The sequence below is a fragment of the Podarcis gaigeae genome (assembly GCF_964106915.1).
Source record: "Podarcis gaigeae genome assembly, chromosome: 14".
NCBI classification, from domain to species: Eukaryota; Metazoa; Chordata; class Lepidosauria; order Squamata; family Lacertidae; genus Podarcis; species Podarcis gaigeae.
In genome coordinates, this window is record NC_139690.1 from 12,944,249 (window position 1) to 12,966,744 (window position 22,496).

Consider the following 22,496-nt stretch of genomic DNA (forward strand, 5'->3'; position numbering starts at 1 on the left):
ACCAGCAAACCAATCTGGTGCATTTGCACCACATCAATCTCCCTGCCACTTTACTCCTAACCCTTCCAGTAACCAGCAGTGATCCAGCTGCTAGGAAGCTAGCATAGCATCCCTGCCCCATTCCAGTGAGGCACTCTGGGGATGTATGTAGCACCAAGCCATAGTTTAGCAGTGCATGAGTCCGGTCCCTGCTCCCCTCTCCTTTGGTAAGGCCACGAAGAGCTGATAAGCATCAGCATCCATTTTAAACTAACCACAATTGGTTGTCTTGTCTAAACCCAGACCAATAGTTAGTTTTAATTCTGGTTTATCCAAACAAGCCAAGATCATAACCAGCATTTTAAAGTTGGCCTGTTTGGATAAGTTATTTCATTCTGGTTCAGACACAACAACAAACTGTGGTTAGTTGAAACCAGAAGCAGATGTGTCCAGTCTCCTTGAGGATGTTCCCAAAGGCTTCTTCATGTATTACTGAAGTTCAGTTTAGCTTTCTGTCTGATTCAGTCCTTGGGGAGTTCACGTCAAAAAAGAATTAGCTTCAGTTCCAGTTTATCCTCTCCAAAAAGATATTCGTTCCAGTTCAAGACCCTGTCCTGCCCTCTAAAAGGGAACTAATTTTATTCCAGTTCAGTTTGCTTCCCAATTCATTAATGTGGTCCTCAGCAATTTTTTCAGCTCTTTGAATTTTTCAAGCTGCTCTGCTATACTTCAGAAGATTAAGAATCTTTTGCTTATTTCCTGCTTGGCAGGGAGTTGGACTCGACGGCCCTTGTGGTCTCTTCCAACTCTATGATTCTATGTAATGTGAGCAATTGTTTTATTTATCCCCCCCCCCCCAAATATTACAATATTTAAGCTTAAGCATCAGAATTACTTGTCAGGTTGGTAAAAAATTGTAAATGCAATGGCCATAATCAGACACAGAGTTAATCATGATGAAGCCTCTCGATTTATAAATTATTAAATTGAATTAAAAATCAGCCAAACTTCCACTGAAAAAGGAACTTAATTCATGTTCAGTTCATTCAGAAATTATAGAAAATGATACATTCAGGTGTAATCCAGAGATGTTTGAACCAGTGAATTAATTTCTCTGAGTTAGTTGGAAGTGAACTGATCTGAACGCTTCCACAGTCTGCTTTGGCTTCCCCTTTTAACAACACAAGTTGTAAAGCACTTTAGGAAAATTACTACTTGGAATTAAGGTGTATGTTGGAAGAAACCAAATTAAACCTGAGAACATTGGTTTTACTGTTTCTGGATTTAGGACGTTGAGTGTCCTATATGAAAAAAAGGAAAAAAGTTAATTACTGCATTTAGTTTTTCAATATACCATTCACAAGCCTGGTCCATTGTAAAATTGGGTCTAAACTATTTTAGGCCCATTGAATTAGGCCATAAACTTCACCAACCAAATAACTGGTATACTGCAATAGATGTAGAAGCCCCAATTTCAAACAACCCCTACTCAGCCGTGAAGTGGCTCCTTCATGTTACCCAAAATTTATTTTGCACCAACAGTATCCCAAGTTCTCTACAAAATCTGGAAACCTCCCTGTTCAGAGGGCTCGAAACCTTTGTTAGACAAAGGGAACAAGGCAAGAAGTTTGGGGAAATGAAAGTAAACAGGTCAGGAAATAAATCTTTAAAATGAATCGATCCGTTTACAACCAAGCCGTGAGGTCTTAACTGGTTTATTTAACTGAATTGGAAATGAACAAACTGCTGCCACTGGATCGCAATTCTAAGAGCTGCTTCATGAGTTTCCACCGAATGTCCAGGTCAAGAATTAATGTAGGTCCTACAGAACCTCAGATGATTGCATCCCCCCAACAAACACCACCTGTATAAGCTCTGAGAAGCTATGATGTGTTGAAGTTCCTGTGTAGCCAATTCACTGTATTGCATATGCATTTATTTGGGGAAGGAAGGGAGTTGGGTTGCAGAGCAGATGCACTGCATTCAGAAAAGTCCCAGTTCCTGTTCCAATCTCTGACACTCCAAGTGTTGTTGTTTCACCCTCCAGATGTTGCTAGACTCCAACTCCCCTTGCCAACCTGGCTATCGGTCAAGGATGCTGAGAGCTGAAATCCAGGAACATCTGGAGGACCACAAGTGCCCCATCTCTGCTCTAAAGGGTCTTGTTGGCAGGTGAGGACCCTGCAGAGCTACTGCCAGTACTGAATTAGAGAGATTTACCGACCTCCTAAGAGGCACCTGCTTTGGCTCTAAGGCAGTTAGAGATGAGAAAACCTTTGATTCTCCAGATGATGTTAGACTACAACTTCCACTACCCCTGACCATTGGCCACGCTGGCCGGAAGTAATGGGAGCTATATATCTGACAATATCTGAAACGTCAGAGGTTCCTTACCTCTGGTCCTAGTCTAATTCCTTGAGTTAGGAACAAGGGAAGCTGCTAGGGCTGGGCGATATATCAATATATTGTCCAGAACCGGTCTCAAGTCCATATTGTGATAATCGTTCATCATTTTTGAGCTGGCAATATATTGTGAATCATTGGGGGGGGGGTACGTGTGTGCGCCACACAAAAACCGCAATGTGGGGAAAATAAGTAACTAAGTACCGTATTTTTTGCTCTATAAGACTCACTTTTTCCCTCCTAAAATGTAAGGGGAAATGTGTGTGCGTCTTATGGAGCGAATGCAGGCTGCGCAGCTATCCCAGAAGCCAGAAAAGCAAAAGGGAGTGCTGCTTTCACTGTGCAGCGATCCCTCTTGCTGTTCTGGCTTCTGAGATTCAGAATATTTTTTTTCTTGTTTTCCTCCTCCAAAAATTAGGTGCGCCTTGTGGTCTGGTGCATCTTATAGAGCAAAAAATACGGTAATTTATATTTATTTATACCCCACCCTCCCCGCCCTCAGGGCGGCTAACATCAAATATCAAATACATTAAAACACAATCAAACAACTGATTAAAATACAGCTTAAAAATGAGAATCAGGATAAAATTAAATGACTGCCCACGAATTACAACCATAGTCTTGCAGGCCCTGCGGAAGGATGTTAAGTCCCGCAGGGCCCTGGTCTCCTGCAATAGAGATTTCCACCAGGCTGGGGCCAAAGCCGAAAAGGCCTTGGCCCTGGTTGAGGCCAGTTTAACCTCCTTGAGGCCCGGGACCTCCAGCCAGCCAATGCCTCTACATTGCTCCATCCTTATTTCAGACATTGTTATATATTAGCATATTATGATGTTTAGCTGGTGATTTATCACAATGCTGAAAACCAGGGGATGGCACTGAGGTCCAGCTCCCAGGGCCTTCTGGCGGTTCCCTCACTGCGAGAAGCCAAGATACAGGGAACCAGGCAGAGGGCCTTCTTGGTAGTGGCACCCGACCTGTTGAACGCTCTCCCACCAGATGTCAAAGAGAACAACAACTACCAGACTGTTAGAAGACATCTGAAGGCAGCCCTGTTTAGGGAAGCTTTTAATGTTTGATGCATTGCTGTATTTTAATACTTTGTTGGAAGCCGCCCAGAATGGCTGGGGAAGCCCAGCCAGATGGGCGGGGTATAAAAAATAAATTATTATTATTATTTTATTGCAATTGTGGTTTTTAGTGTTAAATAGGCGTTATTAACATGAGACACCAGAGGGCACTTCAGAGCAGCTAGCCAACGTCAACGGGAAAATGCACTGAACGTTGTATAATTGTACGTTTAATAACGTTTAACCGGTCAATGTAGATCCAGCCTAGATATCGCCCAGCCCTAGAAGCTGCCTTATATCAAGTCAGAGCATTAGTCCATCTAGTTCAGTATTAAGTATCCTTGACCAGCTGTGTCTCTCTAAGACAGGGTCTTTTCCAGCTCTACCCAGAGACACCTGAGATTGAATCTGAAACCTTTCGCATGCAAAGCATAGACTCAACCACTGAGTTATGGCTGTAGTATGTGAATAGTCCCCTCCATTCCTGCAGTCAACTTGTTGAGAGGCTGGGCAACTTAAAAATAAAACAAAAAATAAAGATGTATTTCTTTTTTTAAAATCAAAATAATTCATTATATTGTTCTTGTCATGTTGCCATGGGAACGAAGGATTATTATCCATAAGAACAATGCAAAAATCCAAATTAATGACACTGGAAATGACCCAAACAAGCAGGTGACATTTGGATTGTGCCTAAATGTTTACAGATTAAATTGGCTCCTCGGAAGCTTTGATTAATACATTTAACACAGCACAATTACCCTCGGATTTTTTGACCTTGGCAATATTAATGCATCATATTTGCCTGCATAAAACCCCCCTCGGTCAATGGCTAGTTGCTGAAGGATGAGCTCTTCCCTCTCTCCCGCTGTTTGCATTATTTTTATTATTATCAATCAGATCCACAGTCCAGTTAAGCAGTAGGTACTTAGAATTAAGCCAGCTCAAAGGCCGTGGAATTAAATCAGCTTTAATGCAAATAATGGACCACGCTGCAGTAGGCTGCCTTTTCTCTCTCCATTTATTTTTCGTTTTTAAAAACCGTCGAAGTCATGCCACTCATTTCTTTTCTTCGAAAGGAATAATTTTGTCAGCTGGTCCTGCTGCGTTTCCCCAAGCAATAATGTCCTGGAACAGATTCCAGGGCCTCTTTCTGGTAAGCCTGCCTCCCGAGCTGTCAAGCAAATGGTCCTTAACACATTTGCCAAAAGGACCTCTGCACATGGGCGATAGCAGGCACTCCTTTCTGTCACCTTGGCACTTGAAAGATCAGCGGCAGACCCTTTCCACCCTATCCCTGAGGCGAAACTTGCAAACTCCAGCTCTCCTCTCTTCTCAGTAAAGTGGAACCAATGAGCAACATGAAGAATGCAGACTTAACAGCTGCAATATTGCTCACACTATGCAGGTCAGCGTTTTCCAAAGTTGGGTCTCCAGCTGGTTTTTTTTGGACTACAACTCCCATCATCCCTAATCACTGTTCTTGCTAGCTAGGATGATGGGAGTTGTAGTCCAAAAACAGATGGAGTCCCAACTTTGGGAAACAGTGCTCTATTCCAACAACCCAATGTGGCCGTTAGGGCATGTCCACAAATTCCCAACTTTTAGGGAATGTCACTAATGTATGAACTACAGTACAGTGGTACCTTGGGTTAAGTACTTAATTTGTTCCGGAGGTCTGTTCTTAACCTGAAACTATTCTTAACCTGAAGCACCACTTTAGCTAATGGGGCCTCCTGCTGCCGCCGCGCTGCCGGAGCACGATTTCTGTTCTCATCCTGAAGCAAAGTTCTTAACCCGAGGTACAATTTTTGGGTTAGCATATGTAGCCCGAGCTACCACTGTGCAGTCATACCTCTTGTTACGTTCGGTTCAGGTTACGTCTTTTCAGGTTGTGTCCCGCGGCGACCCGGAACTACTGGAAAGGGTTACTTCCGGGTTTCACACACTCACAGATGCGCAAAATGATGTCATGCGCATGCACAGAAGCGGCGAATCGCGACCCGTGCATGCGCACATGCGGGTTGCTTTCCTTTCAGTTTGCAAACGGGGCTCTGGAACGGATCCCGTTCGCAACCAGAGGTACCACTGTATTACCACAGGGCAGAGAACACACCAGCCTCATTTATGCCATGACCTGGCCTGGATAAATAGTTGCGCTTGGGGATACAGATGGAGCAGTCAGAGGCATTAATGCTTCTGCATACCAGCTGCTGAAAGTTGCAGGAGGGACAAGTGCTCTTGTGCTTAGGCCCTGCTTGTAAGTTTACTCCAGGCACCTGGTTGGCCACTGTGAGGATGAGATACTGGAATGGATGAGCCATCAACCTGATCCAGCAGACCCATCTGTGGCCAAGCAGCCTACTTCAGAGATGCCGGCCCTCTGTTGGATGACTGTCTAGTTGAAAGATGCCCTAAGAAGGGAAACAAGAGGTGCCTTGGAAGTTGCCCATCAACAGTTTAACTCCTGGACACAGGACTAGGCAGGTACACCAGTCACCTAGCCAACAGACTTCCCACTATGGTGAGATGTCTTGCATTTCTGTTTGAAGTCTAGTAATTAATTCTCAAGTTTGCATTCATGCATAGAAGTTAGCATGTGCAAATTTTATGTCTTGCCCCTTTGTTGTCGTCTTTGTGATGCATTTCCTCTTTTGTGCGGTGGGGTCATGCGTAAGTGACCGCTCACCCATTTTGAGCCAAACTGTTTCATGTAGAGCTTGGGTTGGCAGTGAGGTTCGCAAGAGTTTTAAACCTCAAGATTGTTCCTGAATTCATTGGGATGAAGCCAAATTTTTGAACGGGTGGGTTCTGAATATCACGAGGAGGCCTTCTGCCTTGAATGGGCTGTTGCAGTGCTTCCGAGTTTCTCCCTCGACAACTAAGGGTTGTGAGCTTGTTGTACAATCACCTTTCCTTCTGCACCTGCTAAACTCTTAACGTTAAGGCTTGAAAGTCAAGGTCTTCATGGTTCTCTAGCAAGAATAGCCATTTATTATTTTATCAGCAGGTTGCAAGAAGCGCTCAGTGTGGTTTCAAAAATGTTGAGTAAAATTATTAGAGCAACAACAAATGCTCGTTACAAATGTGTGTGTATGTGTATATATATATTAGCATTAGCATTAGTGCAATCATCTTAGTACAATTGTATTAGTACAATCGTCTGCATTTTTACTCAGAAGTAAAACCCTACTGCATTCAAGGGGTCATATGATTGGTGCTGAAATGTCCATAACTATGGGTTAAACAGTGTCAATGTTTGAAGGAGGTGAGAGGTCCACGCACTCATCGCTCATCTGGACTTTAGCAAAAATATGCAGGTCAGCTGTTCCCAACCTGGTGGCCTCCAGATGTTTCACATTACTGCTCGCAACATCCCAGACCAGGCACCCCCAACCTTCAGCCCTCCAGATGTTTTGGATTCCCATCATCCCTGACCACTGGTCCTGTTAGCTAGGGATCATCGGAGTTGTAGGCCAAAACATCTGGAAGGCCGCAGGTTGGGGATGCCTGTCCCAGACCATTGGTTATACTGGCTGGGAACTGATGGGATTTGGAGTCCAACCCTTGCTTTATGACCTTAAGGCAAGGGAAGGGTTTAGAGATTGCAGTGAAACCAGAGATGTAGGCGGGGAACAAGAGAAGGTTTAAGAGCAGTGGATCATTAGGAGGCGAGGGAAAATGCTAGACTCTGAAAAATTGCACATCTTAAAAGAGAATCCTATAATGAAGACAGTTAATAGTGTTAGGGACCCAGTAAAATACCCTCCTTCCCCTCCGTTCGTTAAGAGTTAAAGCTGGGTTAAAAATTAAGGCAAGAATATAATTTACTGTACCTGCCTTCACATTTATAACAGCACTGAAATAATAACAGCTTGGACACACAGAGACCCAAGAGAGAACAGGCTTGGCATTGTTCTTAAGTGGCACATTCACTCCCTAGGACTGGATAATCAGCCAGCCAGCAGAGGCTCGCTTTCCACTGCTGGTTGACTGCCAGCTTTGGCATGGGACGCAGAGGTAGCTGGTCTCTGTTATTTTTCCACCTGAAGAAAGAGATCTGTGGGAGGAGGAGGTGTGTGTGTGTGTGTGTGAAAACAGTGGAAAAATCTGTCAAGGGAAAAAAAGAGCCCAGTTTCAGGTGATCCATAAAAGGAACAATAAGAAATCTTCTGCCTCTCAGACTCTAATGGTTTTCTTCAGGTTGCAGAGAGATCAGCTGCTGGGCGGTAATTTCTTGGCTCCGATATGTGTGCATATCAGAAATGAAAAATGAGACATTTCTTAATTCTTTGTTAATGGTGGGCTGGTGCACACATGCAGCAGAACGAGCTGTTCCCGTTTCATAGGGGGTTTTTTAAATTGCTTTTGTGTTTGTTTGTTTAAAAAATCAGCTCCTTGCAAGTAGAAAATGAGCGTGCAGGTCACAGACTAGGCAGACCTTTCTCCTTCATGTACGTACTAGATTATTATTTCTTTAAGGGTGTTTGGTGGGGAGGGTAAACAAGAATAACGTAGCAATTAGAAGTGTCCAACTGAAGCCAGAAGTGGTACAGTCCATTACACCACCTCATTTTGCTACACAGAATCAAAGGGACCCCATGGAGCATCTAGTCCAACCCCCTGCAATGCAGGAATATTCAGCTGTCCCATACAGGGATCGAACCTGCAACCTTGGCATCATCAGCACCAACTCTAACCAACTGAGCTATCCAGGCTCTGCATGTGTAGAACATGGCTTAATAATAGGAGGTGGCTTGCAGATATTTTAGCCACATGACTTTTGATAATCTTGGACAAGGCTGATCAAATTACACATTTTGCAGCTTAATTATATTTCCAGCAGGGGTCAAGCTGAAAGGTTTTGATGCTTGTTTTTCTTTTTCTTCTTTTAAATATGGAGATTTCAAAGATGTGTCGCTGAAAAGTGTTTCATTTTACCCATCCAGAAACACAAAATCTTGCAGCCGTGGCCATGAACGACCCGATTGCATCACCTCTTAGTTTATGGATATATTTTTTTTCAGCAACAGACGAAGCAGAGCTTATTACTAATGTGTCTTTTATGAGTTGCTTTTACAGTGGTTGAGCAAACCATTCTAAGCCAGCTTTGTCTGCTTCCATTGTCAAGTCTAGACCTTTTAAAGCCTGTGCTGCTTTTTAAAAAGTTTTTGTTTGTTTTTTTGCATTGCATCAGAGTGAATGAGAACTTACCCAGGATGCAGACCAGATCAGAGAATAAGAAGAAACCTTTCTTGGGCCCTACCTGCCCTATACAAGGTTGCTACCTATGCAATGCTGCTGTTCAGATGCTAACTACTGATAGACACTTTGAGGCCTCCCTTGTTACAATTATTCAGCTTTAAAGCAGATTTACACTGGGTGCTCTGCAAACAGATGTTTTCCAACAGAGCAAGTGTAGGGAACCTTTTTCAGCCAGAGGGCCACAGGCAAGCTGCTGGAGGCCACATGCCATTGAACATGGGGCCACAGGCAAAAGTGGGTGAGGCAACAACTATGCATTTTAGTTGTTAGCCTATGCACAGTAGGCTAGTATCTAAATACACCCCACCACCCTCTAGCCAGGCAAGAGTTCAGTTCAGTTCACTTTTAATTTGTATACTGACTTTCCATATTACCATACACAAGGCGGTTCACAAGCTGAAGAAACCACCCCCCCCAAAAAAAAAAAACCACAGCACATATCTCACAATTCATAACAATCTGACCCAATAAAAAAGTTGTAATATAAACAAAACTTTAAAACATACAACTTATATCAGATAAAGCAATATTCAATAAGCCATTAGAATATAATGGTAAACAGTAAAATTAAATGTCATCAAATAATAATGAAGCAGTTTACACTTAACAATTGCAATAAATAATAATATAATAAACAAACAATCAAACTACAGTGGTACCTCAGGTTACATACGCTTCAGGTTACAGACTCCGCTAACCCAGAAATAGTACCTCGGGTTAAGAACTTTGCTTCAGGATGAGAACAGAAATCGTGCTTTGGCAGCGTGGTGGCAGCAGGAGGCCCTATTAGCTAAAGTGGTGCTTCAGGTTAAAAACAGTTTCAGGTTAAGTACAGACAAATTAAGTACTTAACCTGAGGTACCACTGTATGAACAATAAAAATAACAGCAAGTCTCGATGCATAATTACATGCAAGACCATGTAAAAAGGACCATGTAAATTACTCAGTTACATACAAGACCATGTAAAAGGATCAAAGTTGAGAAACAAAGTCTCACAACTTTATAAAACTGTTTTCTGAACGCCTCTTCTCTCTTCCCAACTGCTTCTGCTATTCTTAAAGGCATGGTCAGAGAAAGGCTGCTGGGTCTGGAGGGTGGGGCAAAGAAGGTGGGAAAAGCCATTGCCTGGTGGCCAGCACAAAGTCGCTCTCCTCACAGTTCTTCACACATTGCAGCCAGGCAAAAACTCTGAAGGGAGGGTGTTGTCTGCATGGAGCTTCCGGCTTGGAGGGCCACATTTGGTCCACGGGCTCAAGGCTCCCCACCCCTAAAATAGAGGATTATCCTCCTCTGTAAAGTAGGGCACATCACCACCCCTCTGTACATAGAAAACTGGCATGTTAGCGAGTTGGTTTCAGCCTAATTAACACACCGTTTTCTACAACCAGCCAGAAAAACCTTTACCATTTGATCCTACTGTGGTGCAAAATGACCTTGAAGGTTGCAAGCAAGGAGGAAGGGTTTATTCCTAGCATTTCCCCTCCCAAGGTTACCATTTCCCCTCATTAAAATAACAAGACTGTTGCATCATGGGACATGTTCCTATGATGCTGTAGTGCTTTTATGATGTAACTGGAGAGACAGAAACAGGGAATCAGAGACCAGGGGGAAATGACTTGCAGAGAGGAAGACCTTGGGATTAAATCCAAAGCAAAATAATGGAAAAGTTAATAGGATGCAGATATCATAATGACCTTATAACCTCAGACAACAGGGCTTGTGAATTCATCCGGGATGGAAAGAAAGCAGGCCAGCAACATTCTGTTTTGTCATACCCACGAGAGGTTTAACAGTCAGTCACTCTTTACAGGGAACTCAGGGAATTGTAGCTCTCATCTAACAAGTCTCTGCACTCTTTGAACTAAAGTTCCCAGGATTCTTTCAGGAAAAGCCATGACTGGTTAAAATGGCATAATAATGCTTTAAATGTATGGTGTGGATGCATTGTAGCAGTCCCACCTTTGCAGGAATATTACAGGATTATTATTATTATTATTATTATTATTATTATTATTATTATTAATAACAACAACAACAGAGCGCAGCAAACATTTCCCGCTGTAGCAATTGTGTCGGCAAGCCGTTCAGACCAGTACAAAATGCGTTTGCAAATGCACAGTCCCAAAGTTAAAGAAAAAAACAAAAACCACACAGTAGCAAATGTAATAATGTGATCCAAATGCCCGGCGCTCGGCTAGAAAGAAATGTTCTCCTGCCATTATGTGAAAATTTAGCGTGACTGGAACAGCGTCTGCATTTGATTAGGCAATTTTTTAAAAAAAGAAAATGTAAGAGTCTTTACATTTGAGGGCTATGCTGCAAAACAATTGCTCAGTCTGTGTTGTAAAATTGGTTTTGCCTTTCCCTGACTTCCATGTTTTTATTGCACTTTGTCTCAGAAGAGAAATATGAGATGTCCACATGGCAGATTAATGCCTTTTGATGTAAAACAGTAAATAAGAGTGACGGTGCAAACAAATGCTTCTAAAGTTTTAATCTTCTTTGAGCAAGGAGAGACCGTGAAACGCTCGCAGCAGAAGCTGTTTTCCAGCACGAAAGAAGCATTTACAGATCCGTTATTGCAGCACATTAGCTAATTGTTTCACAGTTAAAAGCAATACAGTGTGCTAAATTTGAATCTGGTACCCTGACCCCACGAGACCAGCTTATGCCACAATGTTGTTGATTCAGATATGATTCTGGTCACATCCATACCATACAGTTAAAACACTATTGAATCACTTTAAATGGACGTGGCTTCCCTCAAAGAACCCTGCAAACTGAAGTTTGCTAAAGGTGCTGAGAGTTCTTAGGAGACCCCTATTCTACTCAGAGAGCTTCAGTATCCAGAGTAGTTTTAACAACCAATCCTTCTTCCTAGGAAAGTCTCTCCATTGGATTTCACGCTGATCCGAGCATTGTGATTCTGTTCTCAGTAGTTTAAACATATCAAAACACATATCTACATATTGATAGAGATTAATATGGAAACTATATGGGACGCGGGTGGTGCTGTGGGTTAAACCACAGAGCCTAGGGCTTGCCAATCAGAAGGTCGGTGGTTCAAATCCCCGTGGTGGGGTGAGCTCCCATTGCTTGGTCCCTGCTCCTGCCAACCTAGCAGTTCGAAAGCACAAAGTGCAAGTAGATAAATAGGTACCGCTCCAGCGGGAAGGTAAGCGGCGTTTCCATGCGCTGCTCTGGTTTGCCAGAAGCGGCTTAGTCATGCTGGCCACATGACCCGGAAGCTGTACACCGGCTCCCTCGGCCAATAAAGTGAGATGAGTGCCGCAACCCCAGAGTCGTCCACGACTGGACCTAATGGTCAGGGGTCCCTTTACCTTTAAGATGGAAACTAGATGGAATTGTTAGCAAAATCATGTAATAGAAGAATGGTCCTTGGCCAGGATGGAAGTGCTTCCTCCTTGCTCCCAGAAGATTTAATCCCCACAACAATGCTGCGAGGTAGCTTCTCAACTCCTATCAGCTCCAGCCAGCATGACTAATGGTCAGAGTCCGACAACGTCCTGAGGGCCACAGGTTATACATTCCTGGGCTAAGAGATAAAACAGACTTGCCCAGTATCACCCCATGAGATTTATGGCTCAGAGTTCTTCCAGGTTTTTGTTTCCATACTGGCTCTCGGGATTAAATGGAGTTAATGTTATAGCGGCTGAGAGTATGTGTATTCTGCACCAATCAATATATTGTGGGAGAGGGTGCTTTCTCAACCAGAGAACCAAAATAACTCCATCACAGCTATTGTCAGTTAAATTTGAGAAGGTGGTTGGTTCCCATTTAGCAACCAGCCAGATTTTACTGGAAGTCAGAGTGCAATGGTGAAAATATTCCTCATCCCCATCGTCTGATTTACAGAGGTGTGCTGGGCATTCCACTTTTTCATTGTCACATTGAATGGCTACTGGTAGGGTGTAGCCATATTCACTCTAAACTGGGAGTAAGCTGAATAATAATAATAATAATAATAATAATAATAATAATAATAAATTTATTTATACCCCGCCTATCTGGCTGGGTTTCCGCAGCCACTCTGGGCGGCTTCCAACATAATATTAAAATATAATAGCCTATTAAACATTAAAAGCTTCTCTAAACAGAGCTGCCTTCAGATGTCTTCTAAAAGTCTGGTACAGTGGTACCTCGGGTTACATATGCTTCAGGTAACATACGCTTCAGGTTACAGACTCCGCTAACCCAGAAATAGTACCTCGGGTTAAGAACTTTGCTTCAGGATGAGAACAGAAATTGCGCGGTGGTGGAGCGGCAGCAGCGGGAGGCCCCATTAGCTAAAGTGGTGCTTCAGGTTAAGAACAGTTTCAGGTTAAGAACGGACCTCTGGAACGAATTAAGTACGTAACCAGAGGTACCACTGTAGTTGTTTTTCTCTTTGACATCTGGTGGGAGGGTGTTCCACAAGGCGGGTGCCACTACTGAGAAGGCCCTCTGTCTGGTTCCCTGTAACTTGGCTTCTTGCAGGGAGGGAACCGGCAGAAGGCCCTCAGAGCTGGACCTCAGTGTCCGGGCAGAATGATGGGGGTGAAGAGGCTCCTTCAGGTATATTGGACCAAGGCTGTTTAGGGCTTTAAAGGTGAGCACCAACACTTAAAATAATGGATCCTAGAACTGAAAAAAGCCCCAAAGTTCCTAGGGTGGAGGACCTCAGGACCTCATCTGGTCCACAGGACTCTCCTTAGACCATATTCCTCCCCCAGGCCTCACTAGTGCAGCCTGGCTAGCATGTATCGTTGCAGCGTGATATTGCTATTTCCTGGCCTGGATGGAGAGGGCTGTGTTTAAAAACTGCAAATTTTTGCATTTGTTGCTCCGCCCATTTATGTCCCTCTCTCCTAACACTTAACATGTGGCCCCTGGAAGATTGCCCCAAAAGAAATGTGGCCTTTAGACTGGAAATGGTTCCACACCCTGACGATGCAAGAAGCCCACTACTGCGGTATCCTTGATAGTAGGGCTGGGCAGTATTTCAATATATCGCCTGAAACCGATTTGAAGTTCAGAGCTTGATAACGGTTTCAGAATTTCTGAGCAGGTAAATACATTGCGCCCTCTAGTGCCAGGAGTGTTCTGCAAGCCAGTGTGGCAAGCGGGCTTGCTCAGCTGTGGGGCTGGGTAATATATCTCAGCTGCTTCTTCCTCCTCCCTAATAATAATAATAATAATAATAATAATAATAATTTTGTTATTTATGCTGGGTTCCCCCAGCCACTCTGGGCAGCTTACAGAACATAAAAAATGGTAAAACATTACATGGTTCTCCTCAGGTGTCTTCTAGAAGTCAGATGGTTGTTTATTTCCTTGATATCTGATGGGAGGGCGTTCCACGGCATGGGCATCACTTCAAGAAGACCCTCTGCCTGGTTCCCTACCTTATTTCATCCTTAAGGAGGGAGAAGGAAATAAGGTGGAGAGGAGGAAGCAGCCAAGATACATTTCAGACATTGTGATATATCAGTATATTTCGATACTTAGCTGGTGATATATCACGATGTTGAAAACCAGATACCACCCAGCCCTACTTGATAGATGTGCACCCACCCTTTGCTTAATCATGAATACCTTCTGAGGCAGCCTCTCAAACAACTTGTACCACCAGGAAGTTCTCTCTAACGTCTGCACATATGGGATTGCACTGTTATTCTCCGTACGTTTGTCCGATCCATTTTATAGTCTCAAGAGATTCACAACAGTTAGACAGAGAAGCCTGAAAACCACATTCATCGGCCTTAGGTTCCCAACACCTGCATAAACACATCTCCTGGAAGAGTTTGGTTGAGATCAAAGTTCCTTCTAATCTAGGCCTTGGAACCAGTGGCCCTTCAGATGCTTCCTAGACTGCTACTCCAATCGCTCCTTGACCATTGGCCATACTGACTGGGGCTGATGGGAGTTGGAGTCCAGTAGGATCTGGAGGGCTACGGGCTCCCCATTCCTGTTCTAATCCCTGGAAGTAATGGACAACTGGTGCTGAGGGCCCTTCCCCAAGTTGTTTACTGTGGCTAAAGGTAAAGGGACCCCTGACCATTAGGTCCAGTTGCAGACGACTCTGGGGTTTCGGCGCTCATCTTGCTTTACTGGGCGAGGGAGCCGGTGTACAGGTTTCGGGTCATATGGCCAGCATGACGAAGCCGCTTCTGGCGAACCAGAACAGTGCACGGAAACACTGTTTACCTTCCTACCAGAGAAGTACCTATATATCTACTTGCACTGTGTGCTTTCGAGCTGTTAGGTTGGCAGGAGCAGGGACCAAGCAATGGGAGCTCACCCCATCGCGGGGATTCGAACCACCGACCTTCTGATCGGCAAGCCCTAGGCTCTGTTGTTTAACCCACAGCATGGTCTTATTCCTGTTCCAAGCATTGTCTCCTGAGTAGAAGCTCTCCAGGGTCTTAGAAGTCGGTCCTTCTTACCATCTGTTTCCTGAGCCTTCTAAGAGCCAGTGTGGTGTAGTGGTTAAGAACAGTGGACTCGTAATCTGGTGAACCGGGTTCGCTTCCCCGCTCCTCCACATGCAGCTGCTGGGTGACCTTGGGCTAGTCACACTTCTCTGAAGTCTCTCAGCCTCACTCACCTCACAGAGTGTTTGTTATGGGGGAGGAAGGTAAAGGAGAATGTCAGCCGCTTTGAGACTCCTTCGGGTAGTGAAAAAGCGGGATATCAAATCCAAACTCTTCTTCTTCTTCTAACAAGAGGAGCCAGGGACTGAACATAGGACTTTCTGCATGCAAACCCTTGAACCTTGCTACCTTCCATTGTTGCTCTGATCCAGTTCAGTTTCAGGGCTCATGTAGACATGTCACCCACTGTTATCTGGGCAACACCCGTTGTGTGATTAAATGAAAGGCCCCCAGACCCCCCAGGAGTTGTCATTATGTCTTCTGGAGTGGAGTGAGGGGCGAGGCTTGTGAAAACGCAGCATACATAGGCTTGAACTTCCATTGTGTTCATCTGGGGCTCACGGGGTGCCTCTCATGCAAAAAATAAAATAAAATGACATAATGATCTGAGGGGCGCAGTGTGAGGCAGTCAGTTTAAATTAACAGTATATAGACCTGTCAGGATAGTTAATCAGAAGCCTGCATAAACAACGGTACCTTGCACTTTGTCCTAGAAACCCAGCGAGAGCGGAGACCCTGGCAAACTGTCAAGAGCAGCTTTGTCCCGCAGGAGTGATATAAAACAGAGAGGACTTTTGACAGTAGATTTATCCGTGGAAACAAAAGGCTGCTTTCGGCTGGAAGATTTTTCACTTTGCCCCGGCGAAAGAAGGAGGGGGGTGGCGGTGGTAGGGATGGGATGGGAAAACGGAGCAAAATGGACCTGTCAAAAAATGAATTTTAAATCAATTTAATTGAAGCCATCACTTATGGTTTAGGATGGTGCCTTGGTTTCCTTTCCAGCTGGAGCGGAGTATTTTTATTTATTTATTTTATCACAAGAGACTTCTTGTCCTCAAAGTGTGTCTAATCAAGCAGTGAGTATTTGCATCATTAAAAGTCACCCTATCCGCTTCCAAGCGTTCTGTCAGCTTGTAGGAGGGATTGTGGGGAGGGAGAGAGAGAGCGATGTGGTGCTCTCCCAGAAAAGTTAAAAGCTTGCAAATAACTGAAGCCAATTAAGATCAAAGCTGTGATATTCAGTAGTAGTTTCATTATAAACCTTTTTTTAAAAAAATAATAATAAATGAAACCACAACAACTTTGAAACAGATCAAGAGGTGTTAATACATAGCTCTTTTTTGTAATTCTTTAAAGCTTGTGCAGTATCTTAAAGCAACAGATTGCTTATTTGCTCTTTATCATGCGCAGAGTTCCCCCTCCCTCCCCACGGAATTGTCGGTGTTAAAAAAAACAAACAACCCATGTTCTGAGTAATTTAGGAGCTAGCGGATTAAAAGCTTTCATTTACATGCAAAATGTACGTTTGTTAGCAGGGAGGCCAACTTAAGGCAGTACAATAATTTATCGGACCCTACAGAGTTGCCAACTGCGCCTTGGCAAAAAAAGAAAGAAAGAAAGTAATCGGAAGGTGTGGTTTTTTGCCTGGTGAGTTGCAAGCCTCCTACCTCCAGGGGGAACTTTCCATTTCCACTTGCAGGAAAAGGAGCTCCCGAATATTTGTTGTGAAGCTGTTGCCATTCTTAGAGTGCAAAGGGCATGGATGGCCACTCAGGCCAGGTCTATATCTGCCAAGGCAGGAAGCACCCCTCTTTGCCATTGGTCCTCACAGTAGTCGTGCACAGACTGTGAGCCTTGGAAAACACCCAGTGCTCAATTCCATTCTGCACATCGTTGGGAATTCTCGGTAGCAGTGGGCAAGTGATCTTTCAGGGAGGCTTGAACACGATCACAACATGATCACATGATCTCAGCATTCTCCAAGATGCTCTGGAAACCACTGCTTTTGACTACAACCTTTTGCAATAGGAGCGGGAAGAAGACGGTGATTCCTAAGCAACAATACCCCCTTCTACCCACATTTGAGCTAGCTCCAAATACATAGGTGGTATGCCTGTGAAGATTAGGGATGCAGATGGCGCTGTGGGTTAAACCACAGAGCCTAGGACTTGCCGATCAGAAGGTCGGCAGTTCGAATCCCCGCAACGGGGTGAGCTCCCGTTGCTCGGTCCCTACTCCTGCCAACCTAGCAGTTCGAAAGCACGTCAAAGTGCAAGTAGATAAAAAGGTACAGCTCCAGCGGGAGGGTAAACGGTGTTTCCGTGTGCTGCTCTGGTTCGCCAGAAGCAGCCTAGTCATGCTGGCCACATGATCCGGAAGCTGTACGCCAGCTCCCTCGGCCAATAAAGTGAGATGAGCGCCGCAACCCCAGAGTCGGTCACGGCTGGACCTAATGGTCAGGGGTCCCTTTACCTTTACCTTTATCCCTGTGAAGAATCCCTAGCAATTTTGGGGGGAGCCAAATGTGGAGGGGGGTGTTCTGGGCTTTTTATATTTCTCCCCCCCCCCCCGCACAAACCAGAATATACAGAATATTTCTGTTGTGCATATAACTTCTTGCTACATATTCAGGATCATTTTCCATAGCTGTCTAGAAGTTGAATTTATTCACTAAACTTGTGAGTGTTGCTGCTGCTCCTCCAACCACTACTCAGATGTTTCATACTTCATAACTAATTTGAAAGGCACGACAGACTGCAAATTAAACAAAAGGCCCATGTGATTTATTTTCCTCCCTCTCTTTCCACTCACTCCTGAGTCCTCTTTTTGGGAATGTCGCTATTCTTGTTTCACTCGGACCGTCCCAGGATCTATTAACAAACAAAAACTTAAGAGCTAGGCGATATTTGTGGATCAGTTCCTCACCTCTTGCTGAGTGCCCTTGAGGATTTCTCATTTACCAGGTTAGGAATGAGGAATCTGTGGCCTTCCAAATGTTTTTGGATCCCCAGCTCTAGTAGCTGGGAGCTGAGGGGAAGAAAAGACATCATCTGTAAGGGTCAATCTGAGAAGTCTGGCAGGTTAGATGTGGTCCATAGGCTGCCTAATGAAGAATGAAGGATGGTATTCTTTAGCCTCTGCCCAACTAATGTTGTGCTGTAATCCAAGATTGATCGACGGTAATCGCAATAGCCCTGCAGCTAATGGTGTGAGTCATTGTCTTGTTTATAGATTTCCCCAACCAGTTGACCCAGGGGATCTGTACCCTGGTGTGAATAATAGCTAGTTTGAATGAAGAGTCCACTTTGTTTCTGTATGACAAGTATGGACATTCCTCACTGTTGTAAGTTATGCATTTTTGTTGATGTCCAGACCATTCATAGAGTGGTGTTGTGGTTAGAGTGGGAGACCAAGGTTGGAATCCTCACTTGGCCACAAAGCTGGGTGACATTTGGGGCAGTCACAGTCTCTCAGCTCAACCTGCCTTGTTGTGAGGATAAAATGGGGAAGGGGAGTCATGTTGCACCACCATGATCTTCTTGGATGAAAGGTGGGATATAAATGTGTTTTATTAATTTGGATGTAACAGACCTAGTGGCAGTGATTAAAACCATTTTCTTCAGAATAGTCCTACTAAAATTAATGGAAATGATCTGATATAAGTAGATCATGTCTTACAACCTACCATTAGTTAGGGTTCATTCATCTCCAGTGATATGCAGAGGGATTTGTGGAGCTCAGTATGTGTGAAACCCAGTTCCATTGTCCTAGCCCCAAACATCTGCTTGTTCAAATTTTGGCCAGATCCGTGAGACTGTCATTCCTTCAAAATCACTAGTTGCTTGCTTCAGCTAAAAATCCCTGTTGTACATCTGTTTTACTCATAGTTGGGTTGCATCATTGGTGGTTTTGTAGCGTTAAATAGGACTTGTTGCAGTTCCTTCAATAATGTGAGTTGTTTGCTTCAGTGAAAGGTCCTGATCATGTGTGTATTTTGTTCAGTGTTGCATTGCACCATTGGTTTTGCAGTCTTAGGCAAAAGTTGTTGTCATTCCTTCAATAGCATGAGTTGCTTGCTTCCCCTGGCCTCATGGGTGTTTCACCCATAGATGAGAATCATCGTTGGTGTCACAGTACAATTTCTGTTTAAGACTATGATATAAGTTTCCAGGTTGGTTGACCCAGTATACTTCATAGCTTATTGTAGCTGGTTTTCAGTGTGACCAAAATTCCACAAAAACGTCGGTGGATTTGTCCAAAAGAAAGAAAAGAAAAGAAAAATACTTTTGCAGATGTGCAAAAAATGCGAAAAAGAAGAATGCAGAATTGTGGCAATATCAGATGTTGATTTATATAAGTGTTGCATAAACAAATTAATTGAAATACGATAATTTTGGAATGGCCACAAGTATATTGGAATCAGTCTTGAAAATGATGGAGTTGCAATTCATTATTAATACTATTACAGTGGTACCTTGGTTTAAGAACAGCTTCGTTTATGAGCAACTTGGATTAAGAACGCTGCAAACCCGGAAGTAGATGTTTTGGTTTGTGAACTTTGCCTTGGATTAAGAACATGTTCCTCTTCCTGTTGAGTGTGTTCCATTTGTAAATTGAGTCCCCCGCTGCTATGGGAAAGCACGCCTTGGTTTAAGAACGGACTTCCGGAATGGATTAAGTTTGTAAACCAAGGTACCACTGTACTACTGTTTCACATAAATATTATTCGTACATAAATGTAGAAGTCTCCTTGCAAAATAATTCGAAGCATGCCCTAAAATCAGAAAAAGAAAAATGTATTACAATAAAAGCCATACAGTGACCAATGAAACAAGCAGCAGCTGAAACTTAAACAGCAAAACTAATAATCAGTAGACAGCAAAATCTTCATAGTCCATCAGATGTCTGGGAGAAGAGATAAGTTTTTAGCTAGAACTGAAAGGGTATTAATGATGGCACCTGGCGGACCTCACTGGAGAGAGCCTGCCGCAAGCGAGGATTCACCACTGAAAAGCTCTCTTCATTTCCACCACCCTCTGAACCTCAGAGGGGGCACCCTGAGAAGAGCCTCAGATGAAAATTGAAGGGTCCTCATAGGTTCACATTGGTAGAGGTGCTCTGAAGCTACATAGAACTACACAGGAATAGTATGCTATGGCCCAGACGACCTACTTCAGAGACAGATGGACAAAAATGATGGGCTTGATAAATAACTAGGTAGAACAAAATAGACACTGTCAACCTTGACATATGAGAAGGGAGGGAAGAGACTCCAATGCTTCGGTTGCTTTAGTTTTCCTAGTTCCTTGAAGTCATGACTTAGAGGAGAGCACAGAATGTAAATTTTACATTAGCACGGTACACCACTGTGCACATAAACATGTCTCTATATCCTTCATTCAGGCAAGCAAGAGGCATAATCGGAGCTCAAGGACTCATTCCCTCCAGGCAAAAATGCTCAGGGTAAGAAGCAGGTCCATTGAGGGGTGTGGCCTAGCAAAGGAGGTGTGGCCTCAGTAGATCTTAAAGGGACAGGTAGCTGTTGCATTTGGCCGCACCCCCAGGTCTGAAGGTCTTCATCCTTGTCTTAAGCATTACTTCTATGAAACGATTTAAACAGATTGTTCAACCATATTGCAAATAAGCTAAGGAAAGATAGAGATGAGCAAGTTGGTGATCAATAGTCTGGAAATGCTTGCATAAATTTTTAAAAGTCTTCAATTGCCTGTGGAAACATATTAGCAAAGGTTTCCATCAGATATCCAGGGCAGAAATATTGTATTATATATTTTTTTAAAAAATAGTATTTATTGAGGTTTTGAAAGATTACAAAAATAAAGAGGAAAAAACAAAAAAAACCAGAAAAATAAAAACAATTATAAAAAAAATCAACCCTTCCATAGCTTATCTTTCATTTGCTTGTTTCCTTGACCTCCTCACACCTCCCTTTTTTGTGTTCTAGTTCAATTACCGGTAGCTATTTCAGCAAATCCTTTCCATCTTTGTTTTTATCCTAATAATTTATCTTAATATAATGTAACTTTACATTCTCACCAATTAACAATCTATTTTTACTTAGTCCTTTATAACATTTCTACTAAAACCACGTAACTTCATTCCAACATCCTTCTAACATTGCTTAATTTTGCAATGTTTCTGTAAATAAACTTTAAATTTCTTCCAATCTTCTTCCACCGACTCTTCTCCCTGGTAGAAATATTGTATTATAACCATTGTTATTACTATTATTAATCAGGCACCTTTGCTCTGCTGTTTTCAGTGCGTCCTAAAACTTCTTTTGTTTAGGCAACCATACCCAGATGAACTTTATTATGTACATTGGTCAATTTTATTCTGTCTGTCTTTATTTGATACATGTTTTAATGTCTACTTGATTTGAAAGTTTTGTTTTATTGGCAGTTTCTTATTGCTAAGACACACCTCCCCCATCCCATTCCTGGCTAGTTTACTTTAAAAAAAAATTACATAATTAACCCTTTAGTTACAAACTGAATGATCCGTGCTGTTGCACTTACAAAAAATGTAACCTACACTCTCTAGTGCAGGGATTGGCAGTGCCATGCCTGTGGGCACACTTGGGCCTGCAGAGATGTTCCTTGGTGCCTGCAGGGTGTCTGCCCCACTCCTCCCCCCCTACTGAAATTAGGCTGAAAGAAGCATTCTTCTGCAGCCAATGTAGAGAGTGGGGTACCTACAACAGTTTCTATGCTTTGTAAATGTGCACACAGACCCAAAAAACATGGTGGCCCTCTTCTCTAGTGCCTCAGCAACAATTTGCTCCAATTTGAGGGTGGACAAGCTTGTTACTTAACAGATCAAGTAGGCTAATCTGGATAGATTCTGAGCAGATTTATTCCTGTTCATTTTCATGCTTTATCCCGCCGCCCCCCAACTAAAAAAAAGCTAACATAAATTACAGGACAGGGTTTGCAGACTTAATCTGGCTCAGATCAGACTTTTTCATCTCCAGCACTGGGCAAGATCTTTCTTTTCTGCAGTTATAGGCACTTTCCTTGACAGAATGAGAGAGCAAAAGGTGAGAGTTATTTAGAAGGGATTACCAGGAATAAAAAGATCTCACCTTCATGTTCCCATGAAATTTTTTGCCTTTGTTGCAGGTTTTTCTTCCACTCAGGAGGTCTTTAATGAGAGTGTGCCAGGGTGTGTTCTCCGAGGTCAGGTCCTTGCCACAAGTGAGCTCAGAGACAAACATGTTCTCTGAGCAATTCTCTTAGAGATTTAACAACTTAAGGCTGCATCGCTTTTCAAAGAGGGCCACATGATTCTGGGAAATTGAAGACATTCTTGCAATGAAAATAGTATCT

At 43.3% G+C, this 22,496-nt stretch overlaps 1 protein-coding gene across 25 annotated transcripts in view; it reads left to right on the plus strand.

Annotated features, from left to right (window-relative positions):
* Positions 1 to 22,496, plus strand: part of SEMA6D (semaphorin 6D) — a 415,862-nt gene that overhangs the window by 344,868 nt on the left and 48,498 nt on the right. Inside the window, exon 1 of one of the 25 annotated variants that reach the window (XM_083712511.1) lies at positions 15,552 to 16,226. The exons of 22 other annotated variants lie outside the window; for them this stretch is intronic. The gene's annotated coding sequence lies outside the window, so the exon portion shown is untranslated. Of the gene's footprint in view, positions 1 to 15,551; positions 16,227 to 22,496 lie in introns of those variants that run through there. 2 more of the 25 variants (XM_083712531.1, XM_083712523.1) reach the window with 2 other exon arrangements.